Consider the following 13,408-nt stretch of genomic DNA (forward strand, 5'->3'; position numbering starts at 1 on the left):
CCGCTGAGTCTACGAAGAGCACTTATCACTTTGCTACCCAAGAAGGGGGACCTTGCGGATATAAGAAACTGGCGTCCAGTGTCTTTGCTTGGAGTGGATTATAAGATACTGTCTAAAGCGTTAACTAATAGATTAAAACTCTACATATCAACAATAATTCACGCAGACCAGTCATACTGTATTCCAAAACGTACAATATTTGATAATTTGTTTCTGCTTCGGGATTTGATTTCATTTGCCAGAGACAATAATGTTAATGTGGGGTTTTTATCGTTGGATCAGGAAAAGGCTTTTGATCGTGTGGACCATGAGTTTCTTTTTAAATGTTTTGAAGCATTTGGATTTGGTTCTTCGTTTATTTTTTATGTTAAACTGTTGTATACTGATATTTATAGTTTCTTAAAAATAAGTGGTTCACTCACAAGACCTTTTTGTGTAGGCAGAGGCATACGGCAAGGATGTAGTATGTCAGGCATTTTATATGCCATGGCCATTGAACCATTGCTAACTGCTCTGAGGCGTCAACTTTGTGGAATTTCAACTGTGGGCCATTTTACATCGGAGATGGTAACTGTTAAACTCAGCGCTTATGCTGACGATGTCACTGTAATAATAAGATCAAATGAAGATGTGTGCAATCTGGAAGCGGCTCTTGAGATTTATCAAAGAGCCTCCTCAGCTCGAGTCAACTGGAAAAAAAGCACATCTTTGTTATTAGGCCAATGGGAGGAAGAAGGTAGGCCTATTCCCAAACTTCCTCAGCGCTGCCCCTGGAGTTCAGAGGGGTTTAAAGTGCTGGGGGTTTTCCTTGGAACAGAGCAATACATGCAGAAAAATTGGGAAGGCTTTTACGAAAAGGTGGCTGGTCGCTTACAGAAGTGGAGATGGATTCTCCCCCGGGTGTCATATAGAGGGAGGGTTCTTGTTGTAAATAATCTAGCAGCATCTATGCTGTGGCATCGTTTGACGGTTATTGACCCCCCGAAGGAACTACTACAAAAACTACAGAAGGATTTTGTTGATTTTTTTTGGGATGGTTTCCACTGGCTTCCTTCTGGAATCTTATACTTGCCAGTAAATGGAGGACAAGGACTGATTGAACTATCAGCTAAAGTCAGAGCCATGAGACTAAAATCTGCCCAGAGACTGCTTTTTTCTACAGATTTTATCCCTTGGGTGTCATTTGGACTAACTTTACTAAGATCCCTTTGTGGTAATGCCCTAGATAAGCAACTGTTTTTGATGTCACCTTTTATTGAAAATGTTACATTTGGTGCAAATTTCTATACATCGGTTTTGAAATCTTGGGAAGTGTTTAGGTTGAATCGGTCTGATAATGATCATTACGGCTTGAATGAACCACTGTTTTTTAATCCTTTTTTAGGAAATGTTTGCGTGTCTAATAGTTTGGTTAGGTTATGTATGAAGAAAGGGTTTACTAAAGTGGGACATTTGATTAATTTGGACTCAAAAGAGTGGAGATCAGCAGAAGATGTTGCCGGTCAGGTGGATGTGAGGTCGGTGAGGGTGGTGGAGCGGTTGATTTCAGGCTTGAAAGCTGCTCTTCCTTCTCCTCTTTTGCGTTTTGTAGAGCTTTCTCTAGAGGGTGGGCCTACACATCTCGCTTTTCCTGATTTAGGTGTGTGCCCTGAGTTTTGCCCTGAAACCAGTCAGGTTGGGAAGTTGCTAAAGTTCGAGAGATTAAAAGGGCTACTTTTTCATACTGTGGGAAAAAAAGATATGTATCAGGTCTGTGTAAAAACTGCTTATTTTAAGGATCTTCATGACAGATATGATACAAAATGGAGAGAAAAGCTCACAGTGGCAGATGATATCAATCCTTCTTGGAAGCTTTTTTATAAAAGTCCCCTTCCAAAACGCTCAGGTGATCTACAGTGGAGAGTATTACATTGTGTGCTAGCCACTAATGTTTTTGTGTCCAAATTCAACTTGAATGTTCTGCCCTTATGTCATGCCTGTATAGTCATGAAACGGTTTTTCATGTTTTCATTGAATGCCCAAGGTTGGTGCCACTTTTTGCATTGCTGGGAAGAATTATTGATGGGTTGGGTTTTGATTTTAACAAAGTACTTTTTATTTATGGCTGTAGGTATTCTAAAGTGAACAAGGATCGCTGTACTGTTGCTAATTTTATACTTGGGCAAGCGAAACTAGCTATTTGGAAGACTTGTAGACTTGCTCTTGAAGGACGAATTGTTAAAGTTTTAAGTCTGTTTACAGCACTTGTTGAATCAAGAATAAGGGCAGAATATATTTTCTTTAAAACTACAGGGAATATGGTTGACTTTATGTACAAATGGTGTATAAGTAGTGGTTTGTTTGTGGTGTGTGAAGATGATTCTTTATCCTTTGTGTGGTGAATATTTTTGAATAATTTTTTTGTATTACTGTTAAGTGTGTAATGTAATTTCTTGTTTGAGTAAAGAATTTTAAACGTCTCTCTCTCTCTCTCTCTCTCTCTCTCTCTCTCTCTCTCTCTCTCTCTCTCTCTCTCTCTCTCTCTCTCTCTCTCTCTCTCTCTCTCTCTCTCTCTCTCCTCTCTCTCTCTCTCTCTCTCTCTCTCTCTCTCTCTCACGCACACACACACGCACACACACACACAGTTCGATCTCGCCTCTCTCTCTCTCTGCGCGCGCGCGCGCGCACACACACACACACACACACACACACACACACAGTCCAGCATTGCAATCTTGACATCGCAGCCTTCATTATGCGGTCACACCAAACGCGAATAGAGCGTCAAATTCGCGTCTATCGCGTCTAGTTCATAAAGCCAACGTTTGAAGTGAACGCGCGTTCAGAGCTAAGCCGATGGTACAGATTATGTGACCCTAAAGAACCCGCGTATCTAACAGTAGTTCCGCATTACATTAATTAATTTACACGCGACGCCCGTACCGTTTCGGTTCGATACGAATACATGTACCGTTCCACCCCTAATATATATACATACAGTATAGCTACTTATGTACTTACAGTATAAATATAAGCTTATAATTGACTCAATCTTCCTGCTCATTTAGAGGACACTGAAGGCATGGGTCCACCCAGAACCTATCCGAATGTCCCTATAGCCATTGGCCAGGAGATGCCACCATGGGAACCATGATAATTTGAGCCAGCTAATGGCAACTTTGAAAAGACAAGTCTACATCGAGAGCAGATGATAGTGAAATTATCTATATTTGGCCTTTACTTAATTACCTTGCTAGTCTAAATGGTGGACTGAAAACATAATTTCATAGCTGTGTCAATCATAATTCAGCCAGACCAGATGCAGTATGTAATGGTTAATAAACTGTTCCCTTTCGTTGTCACTCCGAGTTCCGTCGGATGACGACGAATGGGGTTTCGCTTAGAAAGCCAATCGACTTCGAGTACTGCAAAACGAGCCAATGGCAAAGAAATGCCATGGGTCTGCGGAATTTGCATTGCGTAACTCCTCCTCACCTCGTGGGTATTTAAGGAGAACGCTGGCAGCAAATAGGCATGTTTTCGCTTCGGAGCCAAGTTGATCCTTCGTTCCACAAGCCATTCCTGTACTGTCAGTTCTTCAAGACGAGCGAGATTCTCTGGTGTTGGTGTGACGGCGATTTCCGGCGAGCGCGCACTTCCTGCTTATCTGTCTGTGGTTTGACAGCGAGTGTGTTTCTCCCCGGGCGCTTCAACACAGTCAGAGTTTCTTTCCTCTCACAAAAGAGCTTGCACGCGGCACGTCTTTTTAAAGATGCCTCGCCCGTGCACTTCTGGTTGCGGTAGACTCGTTGCCGACTCTGATGGGCACGAGCGTTGCATAGTGTGTTTGGGCATTAATCACGCTAGAGCAGCGCTCGTGGATGACTCATGTTCTCTCTGCGGGAACATGACCATCGCAACACTACGATCGAGACTCAGTGATCTCGCAAGAGTGAGAGTCCCCTCATCCACACCCCGATCTACTGACTCTAGAAATAGAGCTAGTACTTCGGCTGGTGGCCAGGGTGATCTGAGGGTGACGGTTTGGAACAAAGCGCCGACTATCAGTTCGTGCCCAGCCGCACCCTCTCCAGTGTTGCAACCCGTGAGTGCTCAGGGGATTTCTGCGGGATCATCTTCGGGTGTCCCGCGGGTTTCCTTTGGCGCTTCAGAGGAGGACGCGATGTCTATTGCAGCATCACAAGGTGGGTCTGAATCTTCTGGAAGTGAAGACTCATCACAGCTACCACCTTCGGGTGTGAGTACAGTTGTGCCAGAGTCTGATCCGGAGATGACGGCCATGCTTTCCCGGGCCGCCGCGAGCATCGGGTTAGAGTGGACCCCTCCGCCCTGTCCCGAGCGCTCGCGGCTGGATGATTGGTACTTGGGTAAGGCCGCGGACCCCCGTCCGCGTCATACCCCAATACCTTTCTTCCCGGACGTGCATGATGAGATCTCGAAGTCCTGGAAGACCCCCATGTCTTCCCGTGACCGCTCGCTGATTTCATCCGCCTTTCCTCCCCTCGATGAGGCAGCTGCCCGTGGGTACACTGGGCTCCCCCCGGTTGAACGCTCTGTTACGATGCAACTGTGTCCTCAGAGCGCTTCTTCTCGTGGTGAGCCTAAGCACCCATCCAAAGCCTGTAGGTATTCGTCTACGTTAGTGGCGAAGTCTTACAGAGCGGCGGGACAGGCGGCCACCTCTTTGCATGCCATGGCCATTCTGCAGGTCTACCAGGCCCAGATGCTCAGGGACATGCACGAGGGCAGGACAGACCCAGGGCTCTTCGATGAGTTGCGCGCCGCCACCGACCTTGCTCTCCGAGCGACGAAGGTGACCGCACGCTCCCTGGGTTTGGTGATGTCCACAGCCGTGGTCCAGGAGAGACACCTCTGGCTGAACCTTGCTGATATGCGGGATGCCGAGCGGTCTCGGCTGCTCGACACCCCCCATATCACAAGACGGCCTTTTCGGCGGGGCAGTCGAGGATTTTGCCCAACAGTTCTTGACTGCTCAGAAACAAACTGAGGCCATCAAGCACATTCTGCCCCGACGGCCCGCTGCTGCCTCCACCCAGCCGACCGGGCAGAATACTCAGTCTGTTCGCCGCCGAGGGCGCCCTCCTACGGCTCCCGCCCCTCCCGCCCGGCCCAAGCAGCAGCCTCCACCCGGTCGCGGAGGAAGCCGTAAGAAGGCGCCCCAGCCCCCTCCAGCCCCGCCCCCCACTAAACGCCGGGCCAAGCGGCGCTCCTGAGACGGGCTGCTCAGGGATGATGTTCACTTCTCAGGAGGTGGTAGCAGGACCACTCCTTCCCCCGGTGGAGGGCCGGGCGAGAATCTTTTGTTCTCCACTCCCCGCTGCTCACCCTCGGGTGGGCAGCGCCCTTATGTGGTTAAAGAAAGAAGTGACACATTCATCCCTGAGCACACAGAGTTCTCGGACGACACGATGCGCCGCCCCCGGGCCGTGCACCCCTCGTCGTCCTCTGTCCCAGAGCCGGATGACAGTGCGCGCCGTCCCCGGACCGTGCCACTCTCATCCTCTTCTGTCGCCAGACCCCGGGCAGAGCAGACCCCCGTGGAACGTTCGTCCTTCCCTTGTCTCCTCTGTCAGGACGCGGTCTATGAGTGTACCCCCACACCGGGCCGCTATGCCGTCCACGTCTGGGTCAGCCATACCGCCTCGCTGCTCCACCGACGGGAAGTCTGTGGTTCGCATGACCCCGCTGGTACAGTCCTTGGGAGCCTGGCAAGAGCTTCCCAACCTGTCCCGCTGGGTCGCGCGAACGATCAGGCTCGGCTACGTGATTCAGTTCACGCGGTCTCCTCCCCGCTTCAGGGGAGTCCGCTCCACTATGGTCGGTGGCAATGCCCCTATAATGAGAGCGGAGGTTGCCACCCTGCTGGCGAAGGGTGCGATCGAGACTGTCCCTCCAGCCGAAATGAGGACCGGCTTCTACAGCCCGTACTTCATTGTCCCCAAGAAAACCGGTGGGTTACGGCCAATCCTGGACCTGCGCGTTCTAAACCGCTCCCTTCACAGGCTCCCGTTCAAGATGCTCACCGCCAAACGCGTTTTCGAATGTGGCACCAGGATTGGTTTGCAGCGATCGACCTGAAGGACGCCTACTTTCATGTCTCCATCCTCCCTCGACACAGACCGTTCCTGCGGTTTGCTTTCGAGGGGCAGGCATATCAGTACGCAGTTCTCCCATTCGGGCTAGCCCTGTCTCCTCGCGTCTTCACGAAGGTCGTCGAGGCAGCCCTTGTTCCCCTCCGGGAACACGGGGTTCGCATTCTGAATTATCTCGACGACTGGCTAATCCTAGCTCACTCTCGAGATCAGCTTTGCGAACACATGGACTTGGTGCTCCGCCATGTAGCCCGTCTGGGCCTTCGGGTCAACTGGGAGAAGAGCAAACTTTTCCCCGTGCAGAGGATCTCTTTTCTCGGTATGGAGATCGACTCGGTCGCCATGTCCGCGCAGCTAACTAGCGAGCGCGCGCAGTCACTGCTGACTTGCCTGAGACAGTTCGAGGGCAAGAGTGCGGTTCCACTGAACATTTTTCAGAGGCTCCTGGGGCATATGGCATCTGCAGCCGCGGCAACGCCGCTCGGATTGCTTCATATGAGACCACTTCAGCTTTGGCTTCGCGACCGAGTCCCGAGGTGGGCATGGCAACACGGCACTCTCCGAGTACCAGTTACTCCGACTTGCCGTCAGACCTTCACCCCGTGGTCGAACCTCAGTTTTCTTTGGTGTGAGAGACCCGGGTTCGAATCCACTGCGAGACACCAATGTGTCCCTGAGCAAGACACTTAACCCCTAGTTGCTCCAGAGGCGTGCAACCTCTGACATATATAGCAATTGTAAGTCGCTTTGGATAAAAGCGTCAGCTAAATGAATAAATGTAAATGTAAATGTTTATGTCGCCGCCATTGCCGCACATCATGACCCAATAGAAGGTAAGTCTGTGGGGAAGCACGACCTGATCGTCAGGTTCCTGAGAGGAGCGAGGAGACTGAATCCTCCTTGCCCTCCTCTCGTACCCTCTTGGGACCTCGCAGTGGTCTTAACTGCCCTGCGCAGCGCTCCCGTTGAGCCTTTGCAGTCGGTCGAGCTTAACTTCCTGTCAATGAAGACAGCGCTTCTGACTGCATTGGCCTCCATCAAGAGGGTAGGGGACCTGCACGCATTCTCCGTTGACGAAGCGTGCTTGGAATTCGGGCCGGCTTACTCTCACGTGATCCTGAGACCCCGGCCTGGATATGTGCCCAAGGTTCCTACCACTCCCTTCTGGGACCAGGTGGTGAACCTGCAAGTGCTGCCGGATGAGGAGGAGGCAGACCCAGCCTTGGCACTGCTCTGTCCAGTACGTGCTATTCGCATCTATGTAGACAGAACGCAGTGTTTCAGGACCTCAGACCAGCTCTTTGTCTGTTATGGTGGGAAGCTGAAGGGAAAGGCTCTCTCCAAGCAAAGGTTGTCTCACTGGATAGTGGACGCCATTGCTTTGGCATACCAGCAGCAAGGTCGACCGTGCCCCCTTGGTGTGACCGCCCACTCCACCCGCAGTGTGGCATCCTCTTGGGCTCTAGCGCATGGCGCCTCGCTAACAGACATCTGCAGAGCTGCAGGCAGGGCGACCCCTAACACATTCGCCAGATTTTACAATCTCCGAGTGGAGCCAGTGTCCTCTCATGTACTCGCTTCAACCAGCTAGTGCCGGACCCGCTCAGGTGTCTTCGCTTGCTCGCCATTCCACTCCGCGGACTGGATACGTGCGATATTCTCCTCAGGTGAGCTTCCCCGAAAGCCCTGAGTTCCTCCAGCACTGCTGACGCTGGCGCCAGTGTCTATTGCCTGCGCGTCGGCTAGGTGCCTTCCGTGTGCATGGTACCTTCTCTGAGCACATGTGTATTTCCACTGTAAGCCTCTCTGAGCATGTGTCTTTACCTTGGCAAGCCACCTTGCCACCCCTGGGGTTGAAACATTCCACCTGCGGCTGGACACCCCAGTGATTCCCCATATGCATCCCTCGGGTCATATGTGTATTCTTAAGTCCCCCCCTCTGGGTTGGCAGTAATTGCATATTCCCCCAAAATCTGGGATATGCTCCCCAGTGTACCTTGGTATTCCTGTGCTAAATAGGAGTCCTTCGTCCGTGCTAGTCTCAAGAAAGGGATCTCAGATTTACGCCAGGCACTGGAAGACAGCTGAGAAGGTGGCGTGATTAGACTGGTATCCCCATTCGTCGTCATCCGACGGAACTCGGAGTGACAATGAAAGGGAACATCTCGGTTACGGATGTAACCCTCGTTCCCTGAGTAGGGAACGGAGACGTTCCGTCTTCCTGCCACTTCCGCTGTACCGCGGGGATCGCCTGAGCTCAGTCTTGGCTCCTCAGCGAAGAAACATGCCTATTTGCTGCCAGCGTTCTCCTTAAATACCCACGAGGTGAGGCGGAGTTACGCAATGCAAATTCCGCAGACCCATGGCATTTCTTTGCCATTGGCTCGTTTTGTAGTACTCGAAGTCGATTGGCTTTCTAAGCGAAACCCCATTCGTCGTCATCCGACGGAACGTCTCCGTTCCCTACTCAGGGAACGAGTGTTACATCCGTAACCGAGACGTTTTTCCTCCAAGACTGTTTAAGGATGGTCTCACAAAAATCAATTAATCTCTTTTGAATAAAGTGAAAATACTCACATTTTCATGTAACAATTCCCCTTCCCTTTAATATGGCCATGTCTTCGCATTCAGAGATTTTTGCTTTTTAGTTCTTTGGTGAATGTGAACTTTCTGTCTCATTAAACTTCCATCAACCTTTATCACATTGTGCCTTTCTCTCTGTCCCTTCTTCGTCACCTCATTCAGCAAGATGAAAGCGGGATTGAAAGATAACACCTTTACCAAGTGCTCTAATTGGACTGAGCTGGAGCCGCAGTGGAAGCTGATCACCAGCGTCATATCTGTCGCTGCTGCTCCTCCTGATCTATTGCTTCACTGTGAGGTAGCCCTGACTCCCCTTGTGGACTAGAATACTTATTCTTTCAAACACAGGGCAACTCTTTGGTCAGCGTTGTTTGACATGATTGCTTGAATTCAACAGATAAGACATATCTTCTGGGAGGACAGCTTCACTCTAAAACAAGTGAAAGTAAAATGGCCACTGAGGATAGGCCAAACAAGGCCTTCTTGGCTCTTGGCTTTTAAGTGCCCAGAAACAGGCTTAATTTTGAATTAACATTTTTCTTATAGTGCAAATATGTAACAATAATTCAATTTTTTGTGATATGCTCTTCTAACTAAAGAGCTATATACATTGAATGGCTTTCATGGGGTAAATGTATCGTCAGGTCAGGTGGCATGTTGTTAATTGCGGTTTTATTTATGTTGGATTTGAAACACTAGAGGGCGATTCGATGAGAGATAATGAGCTACGTCTCTGTAAGTTTTACTGTATCTTTCTACATACCTTATCTTTTGTGTTTTATTTTTCGTGCTATAATGAGTAATAATAAGGAAGAGATTTACAGCACACGCGCACCGAGGACTATAGCAATCCTAGAATCTAAACGGCATTTATTGTTTGAATTTGGTAGTAAAACGTACATCATTTTAAAGCGAAACCTTTTTTATCAATAAACAACATAAAACACAAAATTTAAGTTGTGTTTCTCCACAAATGGCTGACTGTGTCTTCCTACTTAAAACGAAAGAGCGCGTCACATATTCTCAGATAACACCCATCGCCAATGATTGTCTTCTCCAAGTGGATGTTGCACACTGGTGGTGGTTGTGGAGAGATCCCCTGACTGCATTGTAAAGCGCTTTGGGTGTACAGTAGTACATATGAAAGCGCTATATAAATGCCTCATTCATTCTCTGCTTTCTTTCCCTCGTATATTGTCATGTCGGTGGTTTAATTTTTCATATAAAAATGTGCTGAATACAACTTTTTAAATATCTTAATAATATAGGAAACCAGCCTCATTATAGAGCCTTCCATATGACTCGGTAGGGTTAAAAAAAGAATTAAAAACATTCTATAATAAGGTTTCAAAAGAGGTCAAAAGTGTGTTGCTTTTTGAGATTTTGGCAAGTCTTTGTGGCTGTGCATGGATTTTGTTCCTTTAGTGCCTGTGGTAATAGCAGCCAATCAATACGAGCTGGACACTGCAGTGCAAACATGACTGAATACTTGACAATACTACAAGCCATTATGCTGCAGAGGCACACAGATATAGACTATACAAACATTCAGCCACTCTATCACACAGTGCCAGGAATTTAATGCGAGGACAAAAGATCTTGACACAACTTCTGGTGTGTGGGAAGCTGCAAAATGATGGGAAGCTATGTTTCTATTTCTTTCACATGAAGGCTGGATAGAATGTGTCACCACATTTTTAAATATTCCACACCTCATTTAAAGTTAAAGCAAACAATATAGCAAAGATTTCACCTTTAAATTGTGCCAATTATGCCTTGCTGTATAAGAAATGGATTATTTTTCAAGAATCATGGAGTCTTTCGTTACTGTATTTGTCACATATGTTCAGTTAGTGTCACCTTCATGGACTTTTGGTTTGTTTGTCTTCAGTCACATGTTTCCTTGGTTCTATTTTCCCGCCACTCATCAGTCATGAACACTAATCCTCCACCACAGCTGCTCATCATTTAGTTTGTAATGCTTTTCAGTCTTCAGTCTTCTGTGTTGGTCATTGTTTGTGTATATGTTTGCTACATACTGTCACACATTTTCACCCTTTTGTTTTATTAAACTATGTTGATATTTTGATCCTGTCTTCAGTCCTTCATCCTCATCTTCATCTTGTGACAGTATTATCTTTCTTGTAACTTTTTACTCTTTTTAAAATTTACTTGTGAGTTATTGTGGTGACATCGGTCAAGCAGCATTGTTATGACGTAATTTGTCTATGTCTATGTTTGTCTATAAGTAACAGGTACATTGCTTTTTTGATTGCGGTGATTGGCAAGAACCAAAAAACAACCGGATGGCAGTACTGAGCACCTTTAGAGAGACCATGAGTAAAGACTGCAGCAGATTGCAAGCACAGTAAATGCTGCAGTGATGATGACGTATTTTTATAATTCAACCAGGAAGTTAGCACCCCCCTGGTTCCCTCGACAAAACATTGGCTTCACTGGCCTTTGGAGTACTGCAGAAAATAAGCTCTGGGTCCAAAAAAAGTTTATGATTTAAAAAAAAAAATTATTAACTTGACAATATCATTAGCTTGTGTTAACCACAGAACTTATTTCAGGATTTTAACACAAAAAACCCCATTGACATAAAAAAACAAGTGCTAAATGCTACCTCGTTGCTGAATTTGGCCTCAAAGATATGTCATCCCTGGCAGAACTCTATTGAGATGATTAGGGATCAAGGGGGTAATCCAACAGCCGGAAACTGAAGTCTGCCTGTGTCACGAAACTGCTCCGAGACACGAAGGTGGAGAATCCAAATGCAGTTTTATTAAGGGGTAATCCAAAACAGGCAAGGTCAAACACAGGCAGGCAGTCCGTACAAACAAACACACAAAGCAGGCAGGGGTCAGAGGCAAAAGAGTAATCCAAAACAGGCAAGAAATCCAAAAAGACCAAGAGACAAGAAAACGGGGAGAATGCTCAGAATTGCAGTGTGACACTAAAACAAGACTTCGCGGTGAGTGAATGAATGAACTTTGTATAAATAGACAGACTAACAGGATGATGAGACACAGGTGAATGCAATCAGAGAATGAGGTACAGGTGAATGTGATCAGTGATAAGTGATGGTGAGTCCGGGCAGTGAGTTATGGGAAATGTAGTTTGTGAGTGATAATAGTCTTATCTGGAGTGCCCTCTGGTGGCTCTCAAGGGCACTCCAGCTGGTGACCGTTACAGCCTGGGGGCCGCCATTGGCTACCAATCCTTCACCAGGGGCACGTTCAAGTTCAAAACGGTGGGCAACGTTTTGCTACGGTTTCCGGGTTGAACGTCATGTTCATGTTATCGAGCAACGGGGTTTGAGATACGTTTTCTCTTGTTTGGTGGGTGTGTCAGAACTGCAGTCCAATCAGCAGCAACATGTATATAAAGCACGCGGTATTAAAGTGAACTCGCACAATGGGTTCAAGGAAAGTCATTTACAAATGTGTTCGATGCAGCTCGGAATACAACAACTGAGGATATTAGAAGACATGTTTGTCGTAAGTTTTCTTGTAAAAATATGGGATATAAACATAATGATGTAGTTGTTTATATTTTTAGCTTCATTGCAAGTGTATGACATTCGGTATACAAATAAACAATGGTAATTAAGTGTTTTTCCTAAAAATGAGAAAGAAAATACAGGGTATTAAAATAACTATAAATAAAGTCAGTATGTGAGGCTAAATAGATGTGTTTTAGTCTGAATTAGGTAAGATGTGTGCTTCCATTTCAGTTTCCACAAATCCCTTCACTCGATTGGAATGTTCTCTTGTGTTCTGGGAGGCAAGTGCAGTAACTGTAACATTGGGCATATTTTGTAGTATTAAACACATATTTATACCGACTTCATCAGGCTCCGAAAATTCTTCACAAAGAACACAAAGAATGGCCTTCTCAGCTGCCATAGTTGCAACTCTTGCGTCATCAGGCAACGTTTTGTCGGGGCTGAACGCAGCCCTGCTGTTAGCATTCCATTGACTCCCATTCATTTTGGCGTCACTTTGACAGCGAATAACTTTACATCTGAGGCGTTTAAAGACTCCATTTGTCCATTGTTTATTTCTAAAGTAAAAGAAATGGACACAGCGACCTCATAGACTTCAACGGAGAAAAGTGAAGTCAATTAGAAGCACTCACTTCCTGATGGCTGAGCGTACTGCGCAGGCTCAAACTGAGCTTGACGACGTAGATGTGACGTGAGCAACCTGTCTGACAGTTGTACGTCTTCTAGTAGCTGTGCCAAGAGGAATCTGAATCATTCCCTTCCGAATCTTGCAGAGCTGGAGAGCGTGAGTAGGAGCTGTCCATGAGCAACTTTATGACTCTATGGGCTTCTCCCTTGACTTTATGCCTCCACATCCCCCCGATTGCCAGCGAGTTTCTCCTCCTGTCTGTACGGTAATTTCTCTACTGTGCGACAGAGAGTCGCGTGTTATGACGCAATCGTTAGCCTATTTTTACAAAAACTGCTTCTACGTGTCCATAACGTAAGATACAAGGTAATGGAGCCTTTTATACATTGTCGTGTTTCTTTAGAAATAAGCAATGGAAAAATGGAGTCTTTAAACGCCTCAGATGTAAAGTTATTCGCTGTCAAAGTGACGCCAAAATGAATGAGAGTCAATAGAATGCAAACAGCAGGTGAAGGCTTGCTAGCCAATAGTGGCCCCCAGGGAGACTTCAGTTTCCGGCTGGTGGATTACGGT

Source organism: Rhinichthys klamathensis, unplaced genomic scaffold (assembly GCF_029890125.1).
Source record: "Rhinichthys klamathensis goyatoka isolate OS25496 unplaced genomic scaffold, OSU_Roscu_1.1 h1tg000547l_1, whole genome shotgun sequence".
Classification (NCBI taxonomy): Eukaryota; Metazoa; Chordata; class Actinopteri; order Cypriniformes; family Leuciscidae; genus Rhinichthys; species Rhinichthys klamathensis.